The sequence below is a fragment of the Balaenoptera borealis genome, assembly GCF_965194805.1.
Source record: "Balaenoptera borealis genome assembly, chromosome: 4".
NCBI lineage: Eukaryota > Metazoa > Chordata > Mammalia > Artiodactyla > Balaenopteridae > Balaenoptera > Balaenoptera borealis.
In genome coordinates this window covers 52,272,401-52,285,116 of record NC_138861.1, presented here as the reverse complement: position 1 = coordinate 52,285,116, position 12,716 = coordinate 52,272,401, and the positions used below count along the sequence as shown (strand labels likewise).

The 12,716-nt window shown below is 42.9% G+C and overlaps 1 protein-coding gene across 39 annotated transcripts in view; it reads left to right on the top strand.

Annotated features, from left to right (window-relative positions):
• The window catches only part of LOC309628297 (uncharacterized protein), a 105,357-nt gene that overhangs the window by 8,139 nt on the left and 84,502 nt on the right, over positions 1 to 12,716 (top strand). For 5 of the 39 annotated variants that reach the window (XR_014244377.1, XR_014244340.1, XR_014244345.1 and 2 more), the window contains exon 3: positions 5,569 to 5,643. The exons of 32 other annotated variants lie outside the window; for them this stretch is intronic. The gene's annotated coding sequence lies outside the window, so the exon portion shown is untranslated. Of the gene's footprint in view, positions 1 to 5,565; positions 5,644 to 12,716 lie in introns of all 39 variants that reach the window. 2 more of the 39 variants (XR_014244341.1, XR_014244348.1) reach the window with 1 other exon arrangement.

Here is a 12,716-nt window from a genome sequence, read left to right as displayed (position 1 = left end):
GGAGACCCAACAGCCAATATCTATATGCCTTTACTTGGAACAATCAACAATATACCTGCACTTTGATGCCTCAAGGGTTCACTGGGACCCCTTCTTTTTTCTCCCAAGTACTTCACCAAGATTTAAGTACCCTCTAGTTCCCTGAGAAATCCACCTTTTTACCATATGGAGATAACCTCCTGCTGTACTCAGCTACTGTAAAGATTCCATAAGGCATGCATAAAAGATTCCATTTATTTGCTGCAACAGTTAGCTGAGAAAGAACACAAAGGAAAAATCACAATTATCTCTAGACACTGTTCATTACCTAGGACATAATCTAAGCACTGAAGGAATTCAGCTATGTCCAGAGAGAATTCGGCTGATACAGGAACTTCCTAGACTCACAACTAAGTGCTAGCATTGTGGATTTCTAGGTTTAGCTGGTTATTGCAAGCTCTGGGTTCCAAATTTTTCTCTGTTACCTCTTGCACTCTATGAACTTATTAAAGATTTAGTCCCTGAATCCTTTGCTTGGGAAGATAAACATAAGCAGGCTTTTATAAGACTAAAACAAGCACTGCAAGAGCTGCCTGCCTTAGGGTTACCCAAATGATCAGGTTCAGGTTGATCCGGAAACTTTAAGGTGAGATCTCCACTGGAGGCAAAATATATTAGCCCTTTTAAGTTAGCAAAGAGATCTCTACCTAATAGATTAACTTTAGGTTATTCAAAACCTTTTACATGATTTGTGCATGAATGGCATAATCAGGCCCCGCAGAACTATGTGAGCATGGTAGTAAACATAGGCCTATTGCCTATTATAGCATGCAACTTGAGTCAGTTGCTTATGCCTATCTCAGTTGTCTTAAGGTTATAGCCACAACTGCAAATTTAGTGGAAGCCTTCGCAGATTTGACTCTAGAAAATGAAGTTTATTTGCAAACTCCACACATTGTCCACAGTCTTCTTAACTCTGAATTGACAACATTTCACTGCAAGTGTCACTAGCTTCACTTCCTGTGAAATCCTGCTTTCACCACCTAATCTTTATCTTAAACTTTACAACGTTCTCCATCCTGCTACACTACTACCTCTGTCTCACAAAGGTGAGGACCATGACTGCAGGGTAACAGTGTCCCATGGGAATTCCCTGGTAGTCCATTGCTTAGGACTCCGAGCTTCCACTGCAGGGAGCGCGGGTTCGATCTCTGGTCGAGGAACTAAGATCCCACAAGCCACGTGGCGCAGCCCAAAACAAAAACACACACAAAACACAAAAACAAAACAAACAAACAGAAAACAATGTCCCCTTTTGTGACACCGTGTCCTGAGTAAAGATGTTGCCAAGTCTAAGCTTGCTGTGCTTGCCGCACGACAGGCCAATAAGTCGGAGATGAGGTGTTGAGGCAAGGAATATGACTTTATTCGGAAAGCCAGCAGACCGAGAAGACGGCGGACTAAAGTCTCAAAATAACCATCTTATCGGGGTTTGGATGCCAGTTTGTTTTATAGCACAGAGAGGGGGAGGAGATGAGGAGGTAAAGTAAAAGGGCCATAAGTTTTGCGAATATCCCCTGGAATGGCCAGCCTCAGGGAGGGGATGTGTTCATTTCTTCTTAATTGCAGCCATCCACAGGTGGACAGAGTCCCTGTGTTTGCCTGAACAAAGGCACTTTGGTTTAACATTCAGGCAGAGGAACAGGATTCCCCGAGGCAGGCCATTATGTACAGACAGTATCCTTTTAGTGAACAAAAGCAGCGGAAGGCAAAGGTTAAAGTAAAAGAAACAGATCCAACGTGTAGTCAGATTTGGCTCCTCCCTGTTCCAATTACCTACTGTCAATGTCCATTCCACAGTCTTGCGGAAAAAGGGGTGACGGCCCTTCTAATTGCTTTGTCAGATGGAACTTTCTGGGAGTGTCCACCATCGGTGCCAGTGTTCCAAACGTTGTTTTTTTTTTTTTTTTGTTCCTCTCTGGAAAGTGTCTCCTTTACACCTGTAGCCTTAAAAAAATATTCTCAGCCTAATAGTTGAAAGTTATGATCTATTTGACGGGAATTTTGAGAGCTTCAAGCCTGGGAAGCAGCATCTCAAGTTAAGGAATTTGGCAGTTTTCTATGTATGGGAAGATGCAAGAGTCTGGGCTCACTGAAATCATTCATTTGATATGTACCTCAGCTACCCGGGGCCTGTATCCTATATTCTCATATCCTGAGTTTCGTCAGGGCTCACCGGCTCACGTTGGAGGGCTGCAATCGCTAATGACTGATGTGTCAGGCAATATTCCATTTCTCAGATCCTCTCCTCTTGGTCAGGATTTTGACCAATATTTGGGAGACATTTCAGGATCAAATTTTGTCCCACGGTGCTGGGAGGCTCATCCCAGGTCAGGGGAGAATTCTTGATATGCCACTCCAGGTGCTAGTTTTTGGACTAGGCCCTATTGATAAGTAAAGATCCTCTGGATCCTCTATCTCATTATGATCCAGGAGACATTTTCCCTTGTTGCTTCCTCCCATACCTAGAATCACACTATTACAATTATTTTATGTTATAAATGTGATCTATTTCCTCAAGATGTTTAGCCATAGAAGTATTGTTGGAGGCCTGGTTACATACTGGGTACTGTAAGAGACACCCATCTTATAAAGTAGACAGGATATAAGTAATGCAGCTAGTAACGTTAACAAAGACACAGTGCAGCAGGGAGACACAAAGAGCAAACAATCTGGAAACGAAGAACAATGATCAGTATAACTACTTGTAATCCAATTGCAATGGCGAGCGACCAGAGGTACCATAACTGATTTAGTGAGCCGTCCGCTGTTTCAGTGTACCAGCAGTGCGTACTTAGACATGCACGGCTTAATCTTTGAGACAAGCATACGCTACTGGCAGGATCAACCAAGTTGAGAGAAAAAGATAAATATTTCAATTCTGCGTACAAGGGTATAATTTAACAAATTACTGTAAGTCATAATTAGTTTAAGGGGAGGGTTTTGCTTACACCTGGAAAACACAGATTCAAAACAGTCATTTTTCAGATAGAAACCATAAAAATTATAACCATAGTCACCAGTTTACCCAGTCATGTGCACCTAATCGTTTTTGTTAACAGCTTTATGAAGCCATCAGGTTTCCCATTAGAATTCTTCAAGATCTTACCCAGTTCGCCTTTATGGTCTGAAAACCAGAAACTTGTATTTATCCGAAGGTCCCTTGTATAAATCTTCTTGAAGAGGAAGCATTTTTGCAGAGGCATCAGAGTGAAACCGTAACTGTGTACAATGACGAAAGACTTAAGAAGGCACTTTTTTTTTTTTTTTGGGTGTAATCCAGATTTTATTGCTTATTATGTCATTCCATACAACTTTAGGTAAACACGTTGAGGAAATATACTGGGAGTATTAAACAGATGATGGCAATATTGATGAAAATGTTCAAGTGTTTTACATAAGGTAGTAAGAGGCACCGCTGCCACCATCACCCCCCCCCCGCCGAAATTTGTACATTTCGTATAAAAAGAGTAAAAATAGTTCATTGGCATTTAACTAGCATTATTCTTTGTAATCTATGAACCACGATATGTCTGAATAATTTCAGAATCTTCAGAGCAAAACAAAGCATTTTCTTCCACTAGCAGACATAGCAGTTTCAGTTTCTTTAAAAAACAAGCAAACAAATCAGCACAACAAAAACTATACACACAACCCCAAAACAAAAAAGTTGGCATATTCCAGTGGTCCGGAATTTTGACGTTTCTATCGCATTAATTCAAGAAATAAAATGTGATTCAGCATCTAAAAATGAGACAAGCTTCTTCACCATAGTTATACTTACTTTATAACTGAAACGATTTAACTGAAGCCAATGTTAACCCAGCAAAAACCATGGCTATAACTCAAACTGCTCTTTTGATAAAGAAACTTCTTTAAAAGTTAACTGTTCTTTAAAAACTCAGACCCGAGCTGCACAGGTGTAATTGAGGAACCGACAACTGACTCTTCCAGAAACCACAGCAGCAGTTCTAAGTGTTTTTGAAGCTGGGGAGTATATACAGAATCACCGTAAATGGCACATACACATCAGTAACTTCCTGCTAAAACAGCATTTGAAAGACTTCTATGTCTATTTGTACAAAGATGAGTGGGCTGAGACATACATTTGGCTACTTGGAAAGAAACAAAGAGAAGGCACGTTTAAATCTGATTACGATGCAATTGACAAAGTAACATGGTTACTGCGGTGACATGCAACACTTTCAGATAATAAAGAGAATTCTGACTGGTCACATTTTACCAGGACATACCAAATTTTAGGAACTCCATATAATCTGTAGAATACCTGTATCATTTGGCATACAATGTAACCTAAGAAGATTTATTGCTTATTTGACAACACTTCCCGTGTAATTCAACATACCAAGTCAACCTTATTAGTTAATATCTCTTTGGGGTGTTTCAGGGGCCCTTTGAAGCACCCCAAAGTTAGCTAGAGGTCAAAGGAACTTCATTATAATTTGATTTGGGAAGTTTTGTCCGAAAAATAAGAAAAGGGTTAAAAACAGTCAGGTAGGATCACATGTCACTGTGAAACAATAGTTATTCAGTTAGCCAAAGTACCAACAAAAGATTTCAAAGGCAAGTACAGAACAGATCTCTTAAAAGGTAGAAAAACTTAAAATCTGGTATCAAAAGCAGTCCAAAATCTTAAGAAACCATGTCTTCTTAACAGAGAGAAAAGCGAAATTCAGGTTTTGCACCAGCTTACTTTTAAAATTTATTTACTCAGTTAAACTTAGTCAATCCTGACCACGTACAGAACTCTTTTTTTTCAGGGTCCACTTTCCATAAAGCTTCTGTCACTTATTTTAGCACAATTCTGACTTTCAAGTGGTCAAATATCTGGAGAGACTAATTTTAGATAGACCTTCCTAAAAGATAAGTATTTTAAAAAGTTCACCTAAAGCTCTTATTTCATTTGCATTTTCTTTCCTTAAAAGTTTCTTCACATCAGGTTATTTCCCTGCTGACAAATTTGCAATAGATATAACAAGATTTTATTCAGCTTATATTAAACCTAGGCACAATAAAAGTATTATACTTAATGTTGATGACTCTAACAGCATGTCTATATTAATTAGATCAACAAACGAACATTAATACCAGGTCTTAATTAATACTAAATATTTCCCAGTTCACGTGAACCTGAAGCTCATTTAGCTCAATTTCTTTTGTATTTAGAATAGTTTGGTTTGTAAGTGCTCACTTTTCTTTAAGCCAATTACATAGAGCTCATCCACAAATCAACCTCAGCAATGTTATCCAAAGACAAAGACACATACAAGGACACAAACATACAGAGACGTCATAGTTGTCATTTCCAAATTTCAGCACGGAGTCAGGTACAGCCATGTGAAACCCATCAGTTTGCAAAAAGAGGTTGGATTCAAATTAGGTTTCTGACAGATGGAAAAAATCAAACTCACTTGTCTAGATGGCTGAATTTTTACAGAAAAGACACTTAGGTTTTTTATTTATCCTTGATAAGTCAATTTCTAAATTACTTTACCCTCTTTTAAGAAGATGCATTTTAAAAAGATGGCAGAGATGAGGGTTCCTGAGAAGACCAGAAAGGACATTTGCATCTCAAAGATACAGGCAAGTTATTCCTAGGATGACTTTGTTTCCCCTTTGTTTACTATTTACAAGCCTCTTAAGATAAACTGGGAGGGTTTGGGGAGTGGTATCTATTGGAGAGTCAATCAACTCGTCCCCCACTGTCAAAGTTCCCTGGGGCTCCTGTGGGGAAATTAGAATCGGACGCCTCAGGTCCAAGGGCGTCGCCTGGCCTCTTATAGGTTGTCAGCACAAGGGAAATTGCCCTGCTGTGGAAGTGGCTCCTGGTCCAAATTGGGTGGCCTGTGGAGTCTTAGATGGTGATACTAAATCAGGCTCCTGTGCTCTGGGGGTTAACACAGAAACTTCTATTTGATCCCCGTGGTTAGGGGAAACAGGAGGTGGTGAATATGATGGCGGCATGGGGGGAGGGTGGGCAGTTGGAACAACTGCCGGTGCAGCTTGCTGTTTTGCAAAACACTTGTAACTGCGAGATCCTATAAAAGTTGAGTGAGCCATTCAGGGGCTACCGCCCTTCTGATCCTGTATTTTGGGTCCGCACCCTATTACAATAGTATATCATGTGTTTCTTAGTCATAGGCTCAGGGCTATGTTTCACCCATTTATCTAATATAGGCCCCAAAGGGCTCTCCTTCAGGGTAGAAGGAGTATTTCCCGTTTTGTACACCAAAACGCAAAAGACGCAAGCAAACTCTGGCATCAGTGCACACAAAACCAAGACCAAAACCAACGAACCAGTTCCCAAATCGGTTCTGAGGGGGTGTAGTGGTGTAGAGAGCAGCCGTCTGGTCCAGAAGCCCACAGGCAGCTAGGAGGAGCTGTGTTAGTGCAAAGGCTCCGGGACACATAGTCCATTCTCAGCCCAGAAGGAGCAGCCAGGGGGAACCAGTGGGAGGGCTTGACTAATTGACCTTTGTGCCTGCTATAAAGCTTATTGTTTAGCTCTTCGCCAGTAAAATATGGAGGGTTTGTACGTGGCTGCATAAATGGGTCTACCAATGATGGACAAGTGTGGTATTTGTTGCCTCCGAAGTGTGAAGAGACCTAAGGAAGACGAGTTGGGCTTGCTATAGTGTGTTGGGGGGCTGAGTAGTTAACAGCTGAGGTTTAGCTGCAAGAGGAATTTCCTGGCTTTTAGAGGATCAGTTAATGCCCAGAAATGTAATAGTTGTGGACAGCCCTTGAATTTTCTGTGGGGCAGTAGCCCACCTGTATGTTATAGATGGGTCACCAACCATGTTAGGGCCTCGTGCACCAATCTCCTCAGGGGCTCTGGATTAGAACATCAGTATAGTGCCAGACGGTGCAAGGGGACACCAGGTCTTGCCAGCAAAGACTGTAGGCAATAGCTGGGCTGTTAAGATAGCCAGTAGGCAGACAGGTTAAAACACACTGGGTGCCTTCTGCAGTAAAAGTAGACTGCAGCTGGGACTCCTCAATAACTGGTACTGAATAGAACATAATAGCGAGATTGTCACAGCAAAGTAATTCCCTGGAGCCCTTTGGATATCCTTAATTAACTGGACAGTGTTGGAAATGGGAGCCTTAATAGTGGGGATCAGCATTGATATTTCAGTAGTTGCTTATAAGGCACCACTCATTAATAGCAGGCTTTAATAGCAGCCAAATGGGGGAATTGAAAAGGAGAAATGGTGTGTTTAATGACTTCTTCTTGTCATAAATTTTGAATTTTGGGCTGCAATCCCACAGCCCCCTGTCATACATGTTATTGGGGGATATTTACTGTCTTGGGTGGCAGTCTTATGGGCTCCCAATATTCAGCTTCCACCAGGAAGACCAGGGATTTGGGTTTGTTCCACACGGCGTTGCGGTACATCAAGGCTTCCATAGCTGTAATGGGAAAGGGTAGGGCCCAAGGGGCTACCAGCGCTACAAGATTTTTAATAAAGATTGTTTCAGTAGTGACATTCAGTGGAAGTTGAATGCTTTCTACTCCCCTGACTATTATGCGTTGTAATCTAACGTGTGGCCCTTGCTTATAATTGAAGGGTTTCCCAGGAAGCAGTGTAATTTGAGCTCCAGTTGTCAATGAGAGCCATAAGAAAAGTTGTTTATGTGTGTCCCAAGGATAATTAGAGAAGTATATGGGCAATTGTCCCAGAGGAGGGCCACGCTCCAGGGATCTGCCAGGTCCCTAAGGCAGAGGCCTTGGCAGAGGTCAGGGTACAGGATTCGGAGAGGTGACAGCTGCCCATCACTCCAGTCTGCTGAAGAGTCTGAGCAAAAATGTCTACCTTGTGCTTGGGCTGTCCCAGGGTTACGTCATTAGGGACCCCGATCTCCAGAGCTGCCAGTACAGGGAGGTCTGTTAGTCATCTCATGAAGGATGGAGCTGTGTGAAGCACCACCCCTTGGTGGAGACCAGTAAGGGTCCCAGAAGTCCCTATATCCCTTAAGGGTCCTCTGTTGGGTTCCTGGCCGATGGGGCAGCGGGGCCCATGTGCCTTTACTGGCAAGCGAGATTTGGGGCTTCAGAAAAATTATCTCTTTCATATCTAGCTACAACATGGATGCAGTCCAATGCCTGTTGTACCGTATCTGACGTTTCTTTGAATTGTAACAGCATGGCTTTATAATTAGGGGGAACACAGTTCTCCCCCTTCCCTTGGACAAATTTTTTCTAGAAAAATTTGCACTTCCATCACGGTATAGTTACATGTCTCTGTTTCTTGTTCATGCTGGTCATCCGATGTTTTGCTGCAATGGATGGTGACAGGGAATACCTGGAAGGGAGTTTTCCTCTTCCCTGACTCATATGCTGCCACTTCCTGTTTAGGGTGTCCCGGTCAGCCTCGGTGGGGTCAAGGGATGATTTGCAACAGCAGCAAGAATTGCAGCAACATAGGAGGCACTTACCTCAGCGGCATTTGCCCGCTCGGGGTGCCATGATGCCCCTGGTAGAGCTGCCTCTGTCACGCGTTAGGGCTGTGTGGGGAACTCATGGATGTATGTTTGGGGTATAGGACGGTTTGGGGTAATAGTAAAGCTGTGTAGAGACTGTGTATGTGTGATCTGGGGAGAGATGAGGGGCGTGAGTGCCTTTATGGGTGTACGGTTGGTGTAGCATGGTGCGGCTGGGTGGTGGGGCTGGTTCTGGGTGTTTTGAGGCTCTGTGTGCAGGCACTTGAGAAGAGGTAGGGGTATGCATTTTAATGCTTTGTGTGTTGGATCTGTGTGTATTCAGAGTATAGGGGTTATACATATGCTCATCCTGTAGGGTAAGAGTTTAGGGAGTGTATTTTTGGTGTGGAGGAATTTGCAGAGATTGGGGTTGTCAGTGTAAATTGGGGTTGCTAGCTGTGTGTGTATAATCAGGGGATGTGACAGAGGCTGTTTATAGTATCTCAAGAGGGAGATGGGTGTATGTTTGTATTGGGGGTGTGAGTTCATCATGTGTTGTGGGGGGAGTATTTAGGAGAAGGTTGGAAACCTTGTGTCTCTCTGATGATATTTTGTGTTTGTCTCAGCTTCTGAGGCATTGTACATACGTGGATGTTCACAGCTGTGGGGGGACTGTATGTGTTATATTTGGATTTTGGGGGTTGTGTCTTATATTAAGAAGTATGTGAGTTTGGTTTGAATGTATTTGGCTATTGTTGAAGGGTTTGTGGGTTTGCATTGGGGGGTTATATGGGGTTGGGTGGACTTTTGTGGGATACGAGGATTTCGGTGTTTGATTATCGGGGGCCGTTGAGGGTGTGTTTTTGTATTCAAGACTGTGGCTGTGATTTTATTGGGGTTTGTAGTGCATGTATATTGGAGCAGGAGGGTTCTGGGCACACAGGCATCTGCTTATAGGTAGGGAGTTTGTGTGTTTGAGGATGTTTGGAGCTCTGTGGGGCTGTGTGATGGTGGCACAGGCGACTGTGGGCAGGTGGAGTGTGTGTTGGGCTGGAAGGGAAACTCGAGGGCATGTTGGTGACTGTGAGGCGCCCATGTGAGCTCCCACGTGGACTGACCTTTGTTCCTTCTGATCTTCTATGGCTTGTACCCATCCTGATCTTCTGTGGCAGCTACGCCCCTGGAATGGTCAGCAATACTCTGCTCATTCTTAGCCAGATGAGTCAGGAAATGTCACTTCCTCTGGCAGCTCGATGTGTCTCTTGCAAGTGAGTGGTCCTGGAGTCCAGGGTGCAGGACTGGTGGACAGATGCAGAGTGAGGCTGATTCCCCCGTGAGCCCTCTCCTCAGTGAGGTGGCCAGGAGGTCAGGACTGTATCTCCAGAGGGTCAGACATGGCCAGTCCTCTCTAGAATGTGCTGGAGGGGCCAACTCATTGAACGGACCCTGCCAGGAGATAAACAGACCCCGAGGACAATTCCTAAGGGAGAAGTCTATACCTACCCATCTTCCACTTTCTCCTTTGGATGGCCTCTACCACAAGGTAAAAGCTAAGCCCCCTCACACGGCCCTTCTTGGCCTGGTCTTACTGACCGGCCAGTCTCTCCCCACATCCTGGCTCACTCTGGGCCCTCTGGTGATACCAGCATGAGGCCCCCCCTGCATGTCAGTTCTCACCTCCTTCCCTTGGCCCATGCTGCCCTTGCTGTTTGTCCTGCTCTTCCTCCCCCAAGGCTGCTGTGTCACCTTCTCCAGGTGGGAAGGATCCACTGAAAATGCAAATTTGGGTAATTACTGCATCACCTGAGTCTCTAGCACGTGCCAGGCACTATGACGCTTGCCAAATCCATAAACACCCCACAAAGCGGATGTGCTATTAGTTGCACTTTGCAGGTGATGAAGCTGAGGTTCAGAGGTGAGCAACCATGACCAAGTACCCTGTATGTACCAGAATATCAATCAGACTGGTCAACGTATCCAAAAAAGCCAAATATTAGTCTGATCAGGACGCCTAGATGCCAGGCTGTAAAGGTGCAAAATATGTCCCAGCAAGAGAAGGAGCAGTGCCAAGTACCCCAGCAAAGAAGCAGAGTTCATATCCTGCTTTCTTAATCAAAATAGCTGCAGATCAACCCACAGTTTCCTACTCTGTTAATAGGAGGAAAATACCAATGTGCGTTGTTCTATAAAACTACCTTAAAATAATATGTATGATCCCGAGTGCTTTGGTAATGACCCCAAATCATCATCATGAAGTTGGGATACTTCTTAAAACACTGCAAGTCTTACACACTGGCATATAGAATCTGTAAAGTCAGTTCTTTGTGTAATGATGGTAGATAGAAGTGGCCCAGAAGGACAGAAGACAGAAAATCGAGCAGAAACTATTTGTCCAGAGGTGACAATGGGTCATAGCCAAGGTTCCAGCATTACTAGGGAGGTGGTGAAAATAGTAATGGGCATAGAGTGTAATAAGTCAAGGATATCTCATGTAGTTTCCAATGAAAGTTTATGAAAGACATATAACTAAAAAGATAATAGGCTGGGAGGTGAAATAGTACAAAACATTTGATATGTTTTTTACAAGGATAAAAGAAGATAGAAATGAACATTAAAGAAGTCGGTCAAATAGAAAAACTGTAAGATGGTAATAACCTCACAATATGATGAGTCAACTTAGATTTATTTTGTTTAAATAAATTGGTAGACTATATTTAGAGTAGTTTTAAGTTTAAAGAGAATTTGAGCAGAGTATAGAGTTCCCACACACCCCCTCACATCTATTCCCCAAACCAAAGTTTCTCCTATTATTAAAGTCTTGCATTAGTGTGGGGCATTTTTTACAATTGATGAGCCAAAGTTCATACATTACTATTAACTAATATCCATAGTTTACATTACAGTTTACTCTGTTGTATATCTTATGGGTTTTGACGAATGTATGACAAGCATTGACCATTACAGTATCATACAGAATAGTTTCAGTGCCCTACCTTTTCCAGGATGTCATATAGCTGAAATCATACAGTATGTATCCATTTCAGTTTGGCCTCTTTCATTTAGCAATATGTGTTTAGGGTTCCTCCATGTCTCTTCCATTTAGTACTCTTATAGCTCAAGCTGCCATAACATAATACTATAGGCTTGGTGACTTTAACAACTCACAGTTCTAGAGGCTTGGAAGTCTAAGATCACGGTGCTGGCCAATTCAGTGCCTGGTGAGGGCTCTCTTCCTGGCTTGCAGACAACTGTCTTTTCACTGTGTCCTCACATGGTGGAGAGAGACAGAAAAAACTCTCTGGTTTCCTCTTACAGGGGCACTGATAGAGCCTAATCCTCATGACATCATTTAATCTAATTACCTGCCAAAGGCCTCATCTCCAAATACCATCACTTTGTTAGAGCTTGAATATATGAATTTTGGGGGGACAGAATTCAGTTGATAGCCTCGTTCTTCTAACAGCATAAAATATGACGAATAAAGAAAGCTCATCATTAAATTATCTCTTTTCTAGCAATACATAGATATTTACTTGCTTTTTATAAACCATTTACATATTTTAAGGTAAATGAATTAAAGATTTAAAAAAGTCAGGTAGAACAAGATAAGAAATTGTAGGTACAAACATGTTGAAGCAAAAACACGTAAACCCCGCCGTTGCATGGTCTCAAAAATTCAGTTAGAGTTCTAAGGTCTGATTTAGGTTTCCACCTCTGGTTCATGCCATTTGCTCTACCACAGCAATAGGGATGGGGTAGTATGCTAAAGTTAGGACATTAAAAAAACCATTAGAAAACAGATACCTCGCTAAACTGAATGTTTATTTGGTGTGAATTGAGGCTGTTTCTTCTTAACGATATGATTCATATTAAAACTTGTCAGGACACAGTAAATTAACTAAACGTAACTTGGGGAGAAGTTTTACTTTTTACTGAGATAAAATTAACCGTTTTAGGGCTTCCATGGTGGCGCAGTGGTTGAGAATCCGCCTGCCAATGCAGGGGACACGGGTTCGAGCCCTGGTCTGGGAAGATCCCACATGCCGCGGAGCGGCTGGGCCCGTGAGCCATAATTACTGAGCCTGCGCGTCTGGAGCCTGTGCTCTGCAACAAGAGAGGCCGCGATAGTAAGAGGCCCGCGCACCGTGATGAAGAGTGGCCCCCGCTTGCCACAACTAGAGAAAGCCCTCGCACAGAAACGAAGACCCAACACAGCCATAAATAAATAAATA